This window comes from Desmodus rotundus, chromosome 6, assembly GCF_022682495.2.
Source record: "Desmodus rotundus isolate HL8 chromosome 6, HLdesRot8A.1, whole genome shotgun sequence".
Taxonomy (NCBI): domain Eukaryota; kingdom Metazoa; phylum Chordata; class Mammalia; order Chiroptera; family Phyllostomidae; genus Desmodus; species Desmodus rotundus.
Window position 1 is genome coordinate 22,365,873 of NC_071392.1, and position 15,791 is coordinate 22,381,663.

Sequence of the window (15,791 nt, forward strand, 5' to 3'; positions counted from 1 at the left end):
TCCCAGAACTATTCATTTTATAACTGGAAGTTTGTACCTTTTTACCAACATCCCATTTCCCTACCCCTACCCTCCACCCCTGGCAAGCACCGGCCTGTTCTCTGTTTCTATGAGCTTGGCTTTTTTAGATTCCTCATATAGGTGAGACCAAAGTATTTGTCATTCTCTGACTTATTTCACTTAGCCTAATCCCTCAAATTTTATTCATGTTGTTGCAACTGGTAAGACTGTTATGGCTGAGGAATATTCCATTCTCTGTGTGTGTGGGGGGGTATCTATCACATGTGACAATTTGTGTAAATGTGGCATGTATAACATATATAATAATAAATAATAAGTAGCATAATATATACAGGTTGGGGCAAATTAGGTTTACAGCTGTTTGTATGGAAAAATAATATAATAAATAACAATACAAGAATAAACTATTTTGCATACTCACAACTGTAAACCTGCTTTTGACCCACCCTGTATTTGAGGTGTCCACACAGTTGAGACTAGACAGCAGATTCAAAAATTACAGAGAGTATTGTAATTAGTGAGAAAAAGCTGCATATAGGTAGCTTCCGGTCACCTCCAATGTGGATGAGTATCGGTTAAGGAGTTTCTACCCATCAGTCTCAATTTTAACAAGACTTCACTAACGTTCACCAAAGAAAATATTGGTGTGTATAAGAAAATTATCTGGGAATTCCTCCATGTGGCTGCAGTCATGTGACTCACTTGCATTTAGAAAAATATTTTCAGTATCTTCAAGTAATTGAGTCCTTTTAGGATTATTATTCCAGTAGAAACATTTAGAATTTTATTTTTAGGTATCTTTGTTCTATCTATCATGTGAATTATATTTTTAAAATTTGAAAAAAGAATCTGTGTCTTATACCTTTTTATTGATTTTTAATCTCTTCCAGAGTATGTTGAATATTGGAAAATAAGGCATATTAATTTGATTAAATGAAACTTTATTTTCAGTATCTGTTACAAAATAAACATTTCTCTCATGACTGCTTGGACTTAGAGATAAAGGCATAAAATAGCTTAAGCGATGGGGAGACATGGTAGGGGAGCTAGTCCACTGTTTGCTAAATGTGCTGCATGCTTGAATCATTGGGTGGTCTTTAAAACATTTCAACACCAAGGCCACACCCCGGACAATTAAATGATAATCTAGCAGGTGCGTGAGGAGTGAGACACAGGTATCATCAGTACGTTTTCAAGTTTCCCAGTGACTGCAATGAGCAAAATGTTTGGGAACCACTGAACTATTTTATCACATTGAATGGGCATCACTTCCAAACTTGGTTTTACTCTGTTTAAAATAAATCCCTCTCAAATTAAGTATTTTAAGGTAATAGTCTTGTCCAAATATATACATAACAAAGATTGAGTAGAGGTTATATAATGCACTGTGTATGAATGAATGTCATGGAACTGGATTATGAGACCGTAAAATTTCTCTCACCATATTTTAGAAAACAGAAGACCAATAGGACTATTCAGAGAAATATGATAAGCTTAAATAAGATTCACTAGAAAGAATAGTCACAATAGAATACTTAGTATGTATACATGTATACAACATTTAGTATGTTTGCAATAGTGAAAATACAATGTTATAATTCACTGTATTTTCTTTTACCTATTAATTTTGATGGCCAGTGCCTTCAGAAGAAGCTTATTGCGATTAGTCAGAAAAAGAAAAATTGGTACATAAGAAATCAAACTTTTTTTCCTCTTTGTTATGTTTTTTCAGTGCTTAGTTAACAAAAGTATATATAGACTTAATAGTGGAATTAATAATATCTATAACCACAGAAACACCTGTGCATTATTGAGCATCTATTTTAGGTTATGTTTGTAGGTATTTTCCATTCTTGAAATTGACTTTGATATCCCCCTCTTGTATTGAAAAGGAAATGAATGTTTAGAGAAATTAACCAACTGGCATAAGTGTCCGTGGCAAAGCTGGGACACTTGGCTAGACTGGTCCAACTTGAAAGCATATGCTTTTTGGCTTATTTTATCCTGTGTCTCTAGTCACAATAACTAAATTTGTTATGACTTTATCCAAATTCACTGCTCCTTTCAGTATGTCTGCCACTTCTCTGGAGACTGTGAGGACAGAGTTCAAAGAAGAGGGACTTCCTGGCCTGAATGTGGCCATGTCAAAATCTGGAAGGGGCGTGTAAGTGTGTGTGTATGGTTTTAAGTGTGCAGACTTTGAGTCTGGCTTTACATATATAAGGGTGAGATAAAAACAAAAACTCCATGCTGGTAGGGATTACAACTGTTGAGCCTGTGGAAATTGGCTCGTGCTCGTGTTTGCTGCCACCAGTCTGGAGCCTTGTGTCACACTTCCCTGCCATATGCAGGCACATTGGCTCCTTTCCTAGGGAGATTGTTTATTTGAAATCACACTCGGAAGACGCTATTGGCTAAACAGTGGTTATCCCTGTTTTCTGCCATACAGAATCTAATATTTTATAATTGCCATGCAATTCTCATGGCTTCTTGGGTTCAAGTGACAAAAATCCAACTCACACTAGCTCAAGCCAAAACAACAAAAACAAAACTGAACAAACCCCCCCTGCAGATTTATGGGAAGGATTCTGGGGTAGCTCAGACACTGAAGGAATTTCTGTAAGAATGACATTGCTTTGGGGCCCTTAGGAACAGAAAAGCCGTCTCCTCTAGGCTTTCTGCTCGTCTTTATTTTCTGCACTTCCACCAGTGGTCCCCTCATTCTCTGCTATTTCTCCAAGTACCGAGGAATGTACATGCATGGATGACGCTGGCAAAGGGCCCAGGGCTGAGAACACTCTCACGCCCATATCATCCCAGTTTAGGGGTCTGACAGGGAAGAGCACTCACCATCCTTATTTCCACACCAAAGGTAAAAAATTCCAGCAAATATGTCTGTTTGTCCTGACTTGGGCCCCCTGCTCTGATCTGGAGGTGTCACTGTGGCCAGGCCTGGGCTACATGTCCAATCCCCAGTGTACTAGGACTGACACCCTCCCTCAACCCCGGACATGGAGTAGGGGGAGAGCTGAGCCCACCTGGAAGGGGAAGAGTTGGTTGCCCAGGAGGCAGAAGAAAGGGCACCTGATGAACTGCAACAACAGGTGAGAGTGTCACAGCCATCCTTTGACTTTTTTGTCTTAATTTACTTCTCACGTCACTTGGTAGATAAGTAACAGAGTTGTTATGAGGTTGGTGCCTTGACTACTGAATCCAAGGTGATTGAGCACATAGTTACATTGTTGAAAACAGAGGAAAGCTACCCGTGGTGAGGTGTCTTGCTCTCATTTTGATTTTGAATGATAAAAGGATAGAAATTGTAGTTGGACTTGAGGTCACGCCAAGGCCACTCACTTGTTACTTCTCTGAGCCCCCTATGCTTCATTAGTTAAATGGGAGAATAATAGTGCCTGTGAGGTAGTATTTTACATGGATTCAATGAAATCATTTAAAAAAGCTTTTAGTCAAAAACTGCCATCTAGTAAATAATCATGTTAATAGTCAAAACAATTAACCAAGTTTAATTATAAAAAATGAACTCTATAGTTTAACTATAAGGAAGTAATCAGAGTAAAATTGTTAAGTATTAGTATATGGCCTTGTTTTCTATGTGTGAACACATGCTTATATAATAGGTGTGTGTATTTATGTATTCAGTATACTAGTTTAGAAGGTCGAAGAGCTTATTTTAAATCTGTATGAACAAGGTTTATGGAATTTCAATGACTGCTGCTAACGTCAGCTTTGTTTTGATGTGTTCCATATCGCTGGCCAGAATTTGAACCTTTCTAGATTTTACATTGAAATTTTTCCTTTTTAAATTTTATTCCACATCTGTACCTATTTATGGAATCCTGAACCTAGTTTCTAAATCTTCCCCTTTATGAAGAATATTCTATAAAATTCAATTATTTTGTTTTAAAAAGTATGAAAATCCACATATTATAAAGCTTTTCAGAATATATTTGTGTTTTTCTAGGCATACAAAATTTAAAGCTCTTATCTTAAATAGGTAAAAATAGTCCATTTGATATTTATGAAAACTGGGTGATACGTCCAGTGAAAATGGAATATTTTACAAGTTTGTTTCATGTTCAGAACCCATTTAACTAGGTGTATGGGAGTGGAGAATTAGTGCCTTTATTAAAAGGCTTCTATTAAAAAAAGCCACCAAATTTCAAAATAGAACATTTTATTTTGCAATAGACACAAGATTGTTTTTATTTTTAAGAAAAGAAATGTAATTGTTGGCCACCAGATGTCTCCCACATTTTTAAAAATTCAGCAGGAAGAGTGGGAATTCTATTCAAAATAAATATAGGTTTAAAAGGAATACAGTTGAATAAAGAGAGTGACACAAACTTTAAGTCACAAGCACAGGAAATAATTGAAATCCCATAATTTTCGGAAATTCCTCCTTCCTAAAATGTGTGTGAAGTATCTACGAACAGCATAACACAATACCTCTCAGGTTTTTACTCCTGTCTTTGAGAATATCATGCTATTGGTATTTCAAGATGGAAGAATAAATATTGCATAGGCAAAACTGCTCAAAATGTCATATGACAGAATGGTTTTAGTGTTTTTATACTACTATGATTTAAGTAACACAAATGTCATGTCTCATAGTTAATATAAGGAAAAATCCATAGACTTCTGTGCTTATAATTTTTTTCCCTGACACTGTGTTATTGACATGAATTATTCTTTAATACACCATCTCTTTATATATTCCATGGGACATTTACCAATAATTGTCCCATTACAAATCAAGGTTCTCCATAAAACCAAAATAATTTTGACCTGTGTCAACAATGGGGTTAGTTCTTGATGTGGGATGCATTATGCATCACAGCCAAACTGCCCACATTGCTGGTATCACAGACAATGTTTTAGAGGATGTTTTATACAAGTTTTAATATGTAAGCTATTAAGATAAAAGAGCCTGCACTTGTCACTCTGACGGGTTTTTTAAAGGCTGAGCTGCCCCATTTGTCTTTCATCAAAAGCTCTAGTGCTGTTTTGTGATGCGTAGTCACTGAGCCGTTCAGTTTTCAGAGTGCACAATTCTATTTTGAGAATTTTTGTTGTCAATAAAAAAGGCATATGCTTCAATGAGTCATCTTAACAGAGTGAACTCCCAAGAAGGAGCTGACCTGTCCTTCTGCCTGCCTGCCACTGAATTTCCCTACCTTTTCTTGTTAGCACAAAGCTTGCCCCTGTGCCTCCAACCACAGAGAAGCCAGAAATGTGGAGATAAGGTCTCTTTAGCCCATATGGTTTTATTTGTGTTCTGCTGGCACAGTTATAGTCATACAGTAACCAACATAAATTTTTAGTTTTATTATCACCTCTAAAAAGAGACAGAAATGTGAAAATTGAAGCCAGAAGGTTTGTATCACAGGATTAATTAGGCAAGGCCAACTGGAGTCTCACTCCTCCTGGCAGCGAGTGCCTCAAGAAGGTGCCTGCCTTCAATTATGGAGCGCATAAAGCAATTAAAAACCCTGTTTCTTTTTCCTGAGGTGTTACTTGTTACTTGATAAATCTCTTTTTTAAAATTCTCTGGGGATCTGAACTGGCTTGAGGTGCAATCTACCAGGGTAGATATTCATGAAAAATTGATTTAGCTCTAGCCTAAGTGCAATAGGTTTAAAATAAACCTGAAAGGAATGAACAGTGTGTTTCTTGGCTGACATTTTATTGGCCATTTTTTTAATGCACAAAAGACTAGATAATTAAGAATCAAGACATTATGGACCTCCACCAGGAGATATGAATCGAACTGGTCAGCTATCCCAGGCATTGTATCCTCAGTCACGCTGCACACTTGATTAACCTTTTCCACAGGGTGATTTGTACATTTCTATGGACAACAATGTGGTGTGCATGAGTCAGAGTCAAGTGCATGCTTCCCAGAACCCACATCCCCTTTCTGATAGAGAATTGGCTCTATATGGAATTATGTCTTTCTCCCTGATTTATATTCTAGTCCAGTGAGATTTGAAACTTAGACCTGTTTTTTTTATTATTTCTCCAAAAGGAATTTTTCTAATCTTTTCATTGTGATTTTTGAAAATTACACTAATATTCTAATTGTAGAACCAACTGTAAGTATTCAGAATGAAGCTTGAATTGTTTTCTATACAGCTCGTTTTGCGGACCGGGATTTATAACTAGTCTGTGAATCAGCTAGCTAACCCCTTCCTCTGAAACATAAATAATTAAAAATATGCAATAAGTACAGAGTATAACTGGTACAAAGAATAGTGCTCTATCAAGACGTATGGGCTTGAGCTTCATCAGTGATCTCATACTTCCAGTTGAAAAGAGAAGCAAAATATATTTTTTAAATCAATAGGCTGAAAACCATGATTATAAATACAGGAATGATACTTTCATTTAAAAAGCATATTATGTACGATTTAATAAGACAGCAAAGGCAGTAATAGACTTTGGTCTATGTTATTTTCTATGGTTTGTGTTTCTGAATTTAAATTGTAAATTTATTTAAGGAAGTTAATTAAAATACAAATATTTTATCTCCTTTCTACTTTCTCTTTCTTCCTCTTAAGTTTGAATATAAGTTTTAGGCAAATTATTTAAAAAGACTAAAAAGATTATTTAATAAAAAAGACTATTTAATAAATTCCAAGATAATAAAATATTCTAACTGGTGATTATAATCATAAAAATCTTACAAGCATTATTAAAGGTAAATTTTGATATAATATGACCTTTAAAATCTAGATTGTAATTGCTAGAAATCTAACAAATTCTATTGAACTTAATACTTATGTTATGAACGATCTATCTATGTATCTATCTAATTTCTACTTCTTATGAAAAAATGATACTTTTTTCATTACAGGCCAGGCTTGACACAATATATTTTCCCTTGTTTTTGTGGTGATTTAATGGGCTTAAATGTTTACTTAGAATAAAATGCCAGATTGCGTTATCTTGGGAAACTTGAGAATGTGACAATTTATTTACTCTTTTATTTTAGGCCTGGTTTAAGATTTCAGCAATAGGTACCAGAATAGACACGTGTTCTATTTTCCATTGGTCTTGATAACATTAACTACTTTGTGTTTTAAGTGAAGCATCCTGAAATATGCAGTGTTTGACATGATAATTATATTTCTTTTGGGACATTGGCCATGGGAGGGTCTTTGGGATATAACTAAATGCGAGTCTAAGATCATTTCATGATCTCTTGTCCTCTCCTTTGAGCTTCCTACTATGTTTGTTGCTTTCCTTAAAGTTCCCCAATGTGGTAGATCGAATCACCTCCTGGTATATAAGTCTTTATATAATCCCCAGCCCTTGAATGTGGGTGGGACCTGTTAACATAAGGGGCTTCTCTGGAGTGAGTTATTAGATTATGTGTTATGGCAAAGGTGAAGGGATTTTGCAGATGCAATTAAGCTTACTAGGCACTTGATTTAAGTTAATCAAAAGGGAGATGATTCTGGATAGGCCTGATCTAATTAGGTGAACCCTCTAAAGGAGGAACTTGGGTCAGAGACTTGAAGCAGCAGAAATATAGCCCCGCTCTACTCCTGCTAGCCCTGAAGAAGCCAGTGTGAGCCCTACAGCTATAAGAAAATGAACTATGTCAACAGCCACATAATCTTGAAATACGATCCTGAGCTTCAGACATGACCCAAGCCTTAGTCCACACTTGATTTCAGCCTTAGGAGACTCGGAGTAGTAAACCAGGCTAGTTATCCTTGACCTCTGACCCATAGAAATTGGGATATAATCAAGTTTGTTAGCTAGTAATGGATAACTAAAACACTGCTATTCATGTCATAGACACCCATTTCCCAAATTTTACTCAGGATATTAATGCTGAAGTATATAAACTGGTGTTACAGATTACACTGGGTAACTGAACAAATATTTGCTGACTTGCTACAAACTGTTAATTAGGTTTCTTAAAGCTTTAGTCTTCTAATATGGACTGTGAACCTCTAAGAACTATCATAAGTGGTATGTCTGAAACTTCTCAGTAACTGTTTTCCCCCTCATTGGCAACTTAAGAAAGTAGGGTTCTAAAGAATCTCCATTAGGAAAGGAACTTTAGGAAAGGAAATTCATCATCCTAATTTAAAAATCTGTTACCCCAGCCCTCCTCTCTAATCTAGGGATCTGCGACTAGGCCTGATTGAATAAATTAATTCAAGTTTTAATTTTAATGGTATTAGAACAATATGATGGACATTCTGGAGTGCTTTTACTTTAATAAAACATTGAAAAAATAGGGCTTTGACCAGAAGAAGTGTATCTTTGTTAATCGAGTTTCATAAATTCCAAAACAATTACCCCATCCACTGTAGAACTGTTAAAATTCATAATTATAAAGAAAATTGAAATATAGAATCTGGTTGGATCCTGGCTAAAGCCCAATATTGATTAACCTTTAGCCTACAACACTTGGTATACTTAAGGTAGTTGCCCACATATGATGAAACACACAGGTCATAGACTTTGTGCCCAAGATTTTAGGCATGACGTTTCCTTAAAATGAAATGGCTGGGAAGTAAGAGTTGTTGCCAGGGAAGCTTTTCCTTCTCAGTAGCAGCAGAGCCATATTTCAAACTCACCTGCCTCTTACCTAATAAGGTTCCCATGGTAAAGTTCCTTATCTCCTTACACTTGCTTGTTTCTACTGGATTTTTTGAAATCATTGCCACAGAATCAATGTGAAGAATTTCTATATCCTTTCCTCCTTTTTTGTTGCCTCTGAAAACTAGCATATAAGTCTAAATGTTTGGAAAAATAAAATTAATGGAAGCGGGTGCCATTAATGATGTTTAACTGAATTAATTTAAATGGTGTGTCTTTATTTTACTCTCCCTTATTTTCTTTAGTCTAGACCTTTAAGTAGCCATTATATTAGACTCAAATATAGAAATCTGAGTCAGTTTGTTTCCAAGTACCTTAGTGTCTTGTTTGTCATTTGCCTGAGAAAGGTAGATGGTTAGAATATTCTAGAAAGCTTATTGTAAACTGAGAATACTGGGAGATTTTATCAATATTTAAAGGCATTGCTCAAGTTCAGACCCATCTAAAAGATCAAGTTGTGCAAAAAAGTCAGTGTCTTGGACACTCTCTTTTCATTTAAATCCTTAATGACCTGGCATTGTTCTCATACATAACAATAGTAATTCTCTCCATTCCCTGAAAACCATAATGGATTGGAAGATCAATTTATGTCTACCTGCCTATGGTATGGTTTTATTGTTACAAACCAAAGGTTGTTTCATAAATAATGAAAAAGAAATTAGACTTTCTGATAATTTTACACAAAATTTCTCAAATCTGGCCCCACTGATGTTTGAGCCAATAATTTTTTCTCATAGGGGGCTGCCCTGTCTATTGGAGGGCATTTAGCAATATCCCTGGTCTCTACCTACTTATATGGCAGTCTCTATTCTTCCAGATGTTACAGTGTCTTCAGTCATTGCCAAGTGTCCCATGGGAAGTAAAAACCCTCCCAGCTGAGAACCACTGTCTAATTATGCATCTTCTATAATTTGGCAATCGACTGGCTTCATTTTCATTTGGCAGCATTTGGTTAATAGATTTTGAAGCTTTTCTCTCATTATGAGTGATTTGATGCATTTTTGTTTGTTGTGTTTGATCCATGTTAACAATTAGGACACAAATGTAAAATCTTTAACCTATTGAAGTATAGCAATGTGGTACATATTTTTTGATGCACGTATTTTAACTTTGAAAGCACTTAAAATTATTGTCAAAATACTGAGGATACTTATCGAGTGTGGTAACTGGTAGCAGTTGAGCTGGCACAAAAGCATATTTTGGAGACTCACGGAGCATTTTCATAAGAAAATGTCCTGATTTGCTCTACTTGGCTAGAAGTTAATGAGTGGACTTTTGATTTGATTGCTTGAAAGAGTTACTCTGCCTGTGTTCCCTTTGCTTGCTATTCTTCAACTGCAGCAGGTGGGATTGAGCAGGTGTTGTTTATGTATTAAAAAAAATTCTGCTCGGGTTTGTGCTTTTGCCTCATAAGACTATCTTAGAAATAGATTATCTCATATGCTCTATTTGCTGGTCAGAGGATTTTACTTATCTCATTCTTTGTGGTCTCCTGAAAATCAAAATGTCAAGTTCTGGAAGAGGGAAGAGAACAGGCTGAAAATCCTCTATTTTGCTAACTTTTTTTATAAGACTAACTTAAAGGAGAAAATGGGTTGGCAAAATAAAAAAATTCTGACCAAGGGAAGTGGAAACTAGGCAGTCACAATGGGAAGGATAAACAAAGAAACAAAAAGTTGGCTGGTGGCCTGACTCAAGCAAGTTCAAGCACACTGATTTTCTTAAGCTGCAAGGAATTGCAAGGATCGTGAGAGAATGGATCTTTTTTCTTTCAGGAGTTTTCTGGAAAATCACCTTCATCTTAAAAAATGACATCCTGAAAATTGCCTTCATCCTGAAAAATGACATCCTGAAAAATGGTCTTTAGTGTACCATAACTTTCACTTCATATCCTCGAAGTACTTCCCCTAAGGTCCCTCCTCTCAGTACCATTGTATCTGGATCAGGAGGCTGCTTGCATCAAAGCACATGCTGAGTCAGGAAGCTCTCTCTAACCACCTTAATTTAGTGTTGATACCAAGTCACTAGTCTAGAACCTTTTCTTCTTTATAAGCTCTTCTAGTGCCATTTTTTTGGCAACTTCTTGAACTTAATTGAATACAGCAACTACCAGTATCAGACATGCTTTCGCTCCTTGAAATACCCAGATAAAGAACCAGGGTACAAGCCATCTGCTTCCTTTTCTATACATGTATAAATTCATGGACCAACAGACATACATTTGGGAAGGGCAATATCTAACTTTAGCCACAATCTACCTTAAAAGCCCAGCAAGCAAAACTTTTGTATACTTTCTTTCATACCAGTAAGTAGATATCGCTCACACTGTTGAATATGTCTCCAGAAGTTCTTCCCAAAGTAACCATTGGTCTCCTCAAAGGGTAAATTTCACTGTTCACCTTAGAAGGGATCATTTGCCTAAAATTAAAAAGGTAGTTTTTTGAGCTATAAAATCTTAAGATTAAATCTCCAGCATAGATTCCATTCCTTGCATTTTAGCAAGGTCATTTTGACATGTCAGTAAATAATTTCCTTTGGATTTGTGATAGAGCTAAATTATTACAAAGGCTGCTTTGTAGCAAATGTTATTTTGAGGTTACTGTGTATATAAACAATGCACATAGATAGTGCCTAAATGGATGTTCTGTGGTTTGAGGATCCTTTCTGGAAAGAGTAAAATATTACTCACATTTTGTTCTTCCCCTAACTTTTATACTTTTTTCCTTCTTACCAGCATTAAAGGTAATTTATATCTTCCAGATCTCTCTTTCCCCCATACACACATGCACACACATACACAGCTCCTTCTCAGCTTCTTCCCGTCATCTTTTCTGACTCTTCAACAGAATCTGTTTCTCTCCACTTCTTTACTGTTCATTCTTCAATTACCTCTACCTCTAACAATCTGGCTTCTTCCGTCAGTGTGCAAATCTATTTTTTGCTAAGTCCACCTTTGACTTCCATGTCATTAAATGTAACAAGCAATTATCAGCTGTATCTTATTTGATCTCTCATTAGCTCTCACCCCCAGAGCCCCTCTCTCTTGCACTGGCTTACAGGTCACTGATTTTCTTCTACCTTTATGAACATATTTCACAGACTTTGTTCCTGGCTTCTGTTCTTGTCAAGCAATTTTGGAATCCCCAGGATTCTTTCCTAAGACTCTATTCTTTCATGTCACATACTAAGTCTCATCCATTCTCATATGGTGTCATTACCTCCCAACACAGAAGACTCTCGCTTCAGTTATTTATTGCTTCATAACAAACCACTCCAACATTTAGTGGCTTGCAACAGCAACTGTTTTTATTACTTCCCACTAGCCTTGGTGCTGACTGGGCTAAGCTGCCTTGCTTTCTTACTCTACATGACACCAGATTTGGCTGCATCATCTGTGGGCCCCCGAGTGCAGGACAGCCAGGACGGCCTGTTCACATGACTGGCATTGGATGCTGGCTGGTGGCTTGGAGTTCATCTGGGAATGTCAGCTGAAACACCAACATGTGTCCTATGCCCCCGACGTGTGCTTTCTAAGAGATAGCCCACGTGTTCAGCTGAGTAGCTTTCTCAGGCATTGTCATGCTTGCTGGCAGTTGGGGGTCTCAAAGGCCTCTTTTAATTCTGAATGATCACTGTTCCTTTCAGTACAAGCTGGTGTAACCCTGTAGAAACTTTGTGGGCTTCGTGAATATGAAAATACAGTCCATTCTAATAGAGAGAAGAGACAGACTTTTTTTTTTTTAAAGTCCTTCTCCACCTTGGACTGAGCATTTAAAACCTGTCTCTAGAAGAAAGTTTCAAAGAGGGACACCCTTAAATCCTTCTCAGTTCTTAATCAAGGTTTTTGTAGGTGCACAATTGAGATTGAGATTCTGGAAGTGTATTTTTACTGGCAGTGTCTTGGATTGTCTTGTGGAACAAACCAATTTGGAAGATCCTTTTAATAATAATAGCTAATGTTCAGTTGTTTACAATTTATTTATTTGGGGGTGGGGCACACATGGCAAGATTTGACATAGGCAACCGATCTTAATGTGAGTGACCTGCTGAAGACAGATCTCTTGCTTAGAAAAAAAAAAAAAGTACAGGATTAGAATAATTCTATTTCTATAGGTACATTTTTCAGAGAATATAGTAAGGCATTTTATTTGGAGTTTTTGCTCTAGAGGCACCCTCCCACAAACTACCCATCTCTAGTAACAAATCAATGGATGAAGTTTAAAGTAGCTCATAATTTCCTAAAGTATGAAGCAGCATTTTTTAATTTCTTCACATCAGCTCTTTGGAAAGGATATAATTAAGTAAAATGATTTGCTATTTCTTCAGTTGCTAGATCAATTATTAATTTCAACTACAGCTATATTTTTATGACAATTACCATAGAAAGATTTGCAAATAACATAATATTATCTTTTACTTGATCAAAATTCAATGTGCAAAGTGTTGACAAAATAAGCTTAAGAAATATGACATCACTAATCACATTTCATAGCACTGAGATTCTAAGTGCTTTTAATCAACTAAGCAACATCAAAGCAAAAGTAAGCAGGTTAAATAAAAATTAGAATACATTTCATGTAAAGAACTTTTGAAGTTACAAACAATTTGAGCCTACAAGGAAGGAAAGGGAGGAAAAATACATATTGAAAGCTACTGTGATGCTTGGTTTTAGAGTAATCTAATCTATTTTCCTTTATATTAACACTGGAATTCTATGAACAATTTTATACAATTTATCTCATGTCTAATATTCTTCCTGTATATAATCATTGATTTTAAGCTCTTCTTCCTTTAAAACTTAAACTTTTTAATGAATGGTTTTGCGGTGATCAGTAGTTTGGTGAGTAGCACTGAGGTGCAAGAGCTGACTTCTGTTCAGATCCGATTGTGAATATCTCTTCCCAATATTTTGTACAATACATAGGCCATGGTAGGAGTATTAACAGCACAGAAATGAGCAGACACTGCAAATAAGGGTTCCCTGTCTTCCCAGAGAGCTGATTGAATACATTTATCAGCGTTGGAACAGTTAATTGGTAAAGGCATACTTTGTAAATAAAAGTCAAGTACAATAACTTTGTTATGCTTAGAGGCCTTCACTGAAAGTAAATTCAACTTGAATCAAGTTTATAACAAGAAATTGGTTCAACCTCTTCATTCAATGATAGGAAGAAACAAACAAGTTAAAAAACAAAGTCACTATTCAAATGATGGAAAGACTCGTTCTCTAAATTTTAAAAATATTTTCTCAATTTTTTTCTTTGGAAACTCTATATTTCCTCCCCTGTCAATGCAAATAATTCCATATTTCAAAGTTTCTAGATGAGATAGTATGAATCCACTAACTGCCATAATGTAGGAATGGGATTTTAGGCTAATTTACAATCTTAAATATTTAGCTGAATATAGAAGCAATTTCCCATCAAAACTATCCAGTACTAAACTGTGTATGCTTTGTTCAAGCAATCACTTGAAATTATTCTTAAATCAAACGTTTTATGTACTAATAGCAATTATATTTATCAGCTCTATGGCTAGGTGTATTCTTCATTTTGTGTGTTCTGTGTCAGGGCTCATGTGAGCTCATTTCTTTGTGTGCACATATGTTTTTGTATGTGTCTGGTTCAGCTAAGAGATTTTGCCCCAGGGGTAGCCTTTTATACTATATTGATTCTACCACTCTACGTTCTCTATTCCTGATAAATTGGTGAACATATTAACATATCCATGCCAAATGGCCAGAGGTAAATACCCAACAGAAAATGCATAGTCTTGTGTGCTGATTAGATCTTTCCTTTTGATGCATGCTTATAAAAAACAATTACTTTAACATATTAGCCTAGTATAAAGTTTAACAACTTAATACTATATAGTATTGTCTAATGTGAACACTAGACAATACTAAAATATTGTAAATTTTTATTTAGCTGTAACTGAAGTGTACTGTTACGTAATTTAAAGCATACAACCTGTTGATTTCATATATTTCTGGTATTTCAGTATGATTACCACTCTGTCACGTCCCATGGTTTTCATTTCTCTCCGCAGCGGAAACAATTTAGGTCTGCTCTCTCAGCAATTGTGGAGTTTACAATAACACGTGGTCGTCTATGATCACTGTGCTGTGTGCCGCCCCTCCCAAACCGGCCTTTCACTGGCTGCAAGTTTGTTCCTTTAAGCACCATCTCCCCGATCCCTCATGCCCCCATCTCCTCATAACCATTATTCTATTTTGTTCTCACACACTTGGCTTTTTTACATTCCACATAAAAGTGACATTATATGGTATGTCTTTGTCTGACTACCTCACTTAGCATAATGCCCTCAGGTTCTATCCATGTAAACAGCAAGATATCCTTTCTCATGGCTAAATAATTCATTTTATGTATATATACACATAACATATTCTTTATCCATTCACTTGTTGATAACCAGAGATTGTTTTTATATCTGGCTTTTGTGACTAATGCTGTAAAGAACATATGAGTGCATATATATCATTTTGAAATAATGATTTCATTTGCTTTGGATATTTACACCCAGGAATGAGACTGTTGGATCATATGGTAGTTCTGTTTTTAATTTTTTGAGGAACTTCCATACTGTTTTCCATAATAGCTGCACCAATTTACAATTTCTCTAACAAACGGTGCACGAAAGTTCCATTGTCTCCACATCCTCACCAACGCTTGTTATCTCTTATGTTCTTGATGGACAGCTATTCTAGCAGACACGAGGTGATACACTGAGGTTTTAACTTGAATTTCCCTGATGATAAGTGTTGTTGAACACTTTTCAATATACCTGTTGGCCTAATGGATAACTTCTTTGGAAAAATGTCAGTTTAGTTTCTCTGCTCAATTTTTATTGGATTTTTTTGTTATTGTATATAAGTTCTTTATGTATTTTGGATGTTAATCTTTTATCTGATATATGGTTTGAAAATATTTTCTACCATCCACAGGTTGCCATTTCATTTTTTAAAGTGTTTCTTTTGCTGTACAGGAGCTTTACTGTTTGATGTAGTCCCACTTATTGATTTTTGCTTTTGTTACTTGAGCTTTTGTTGTCAGATCTAAAAAGTCATTGCCAAGACCACTGTGTCAAGGAACTTTTCCCTACAATTTCCTCTAGGA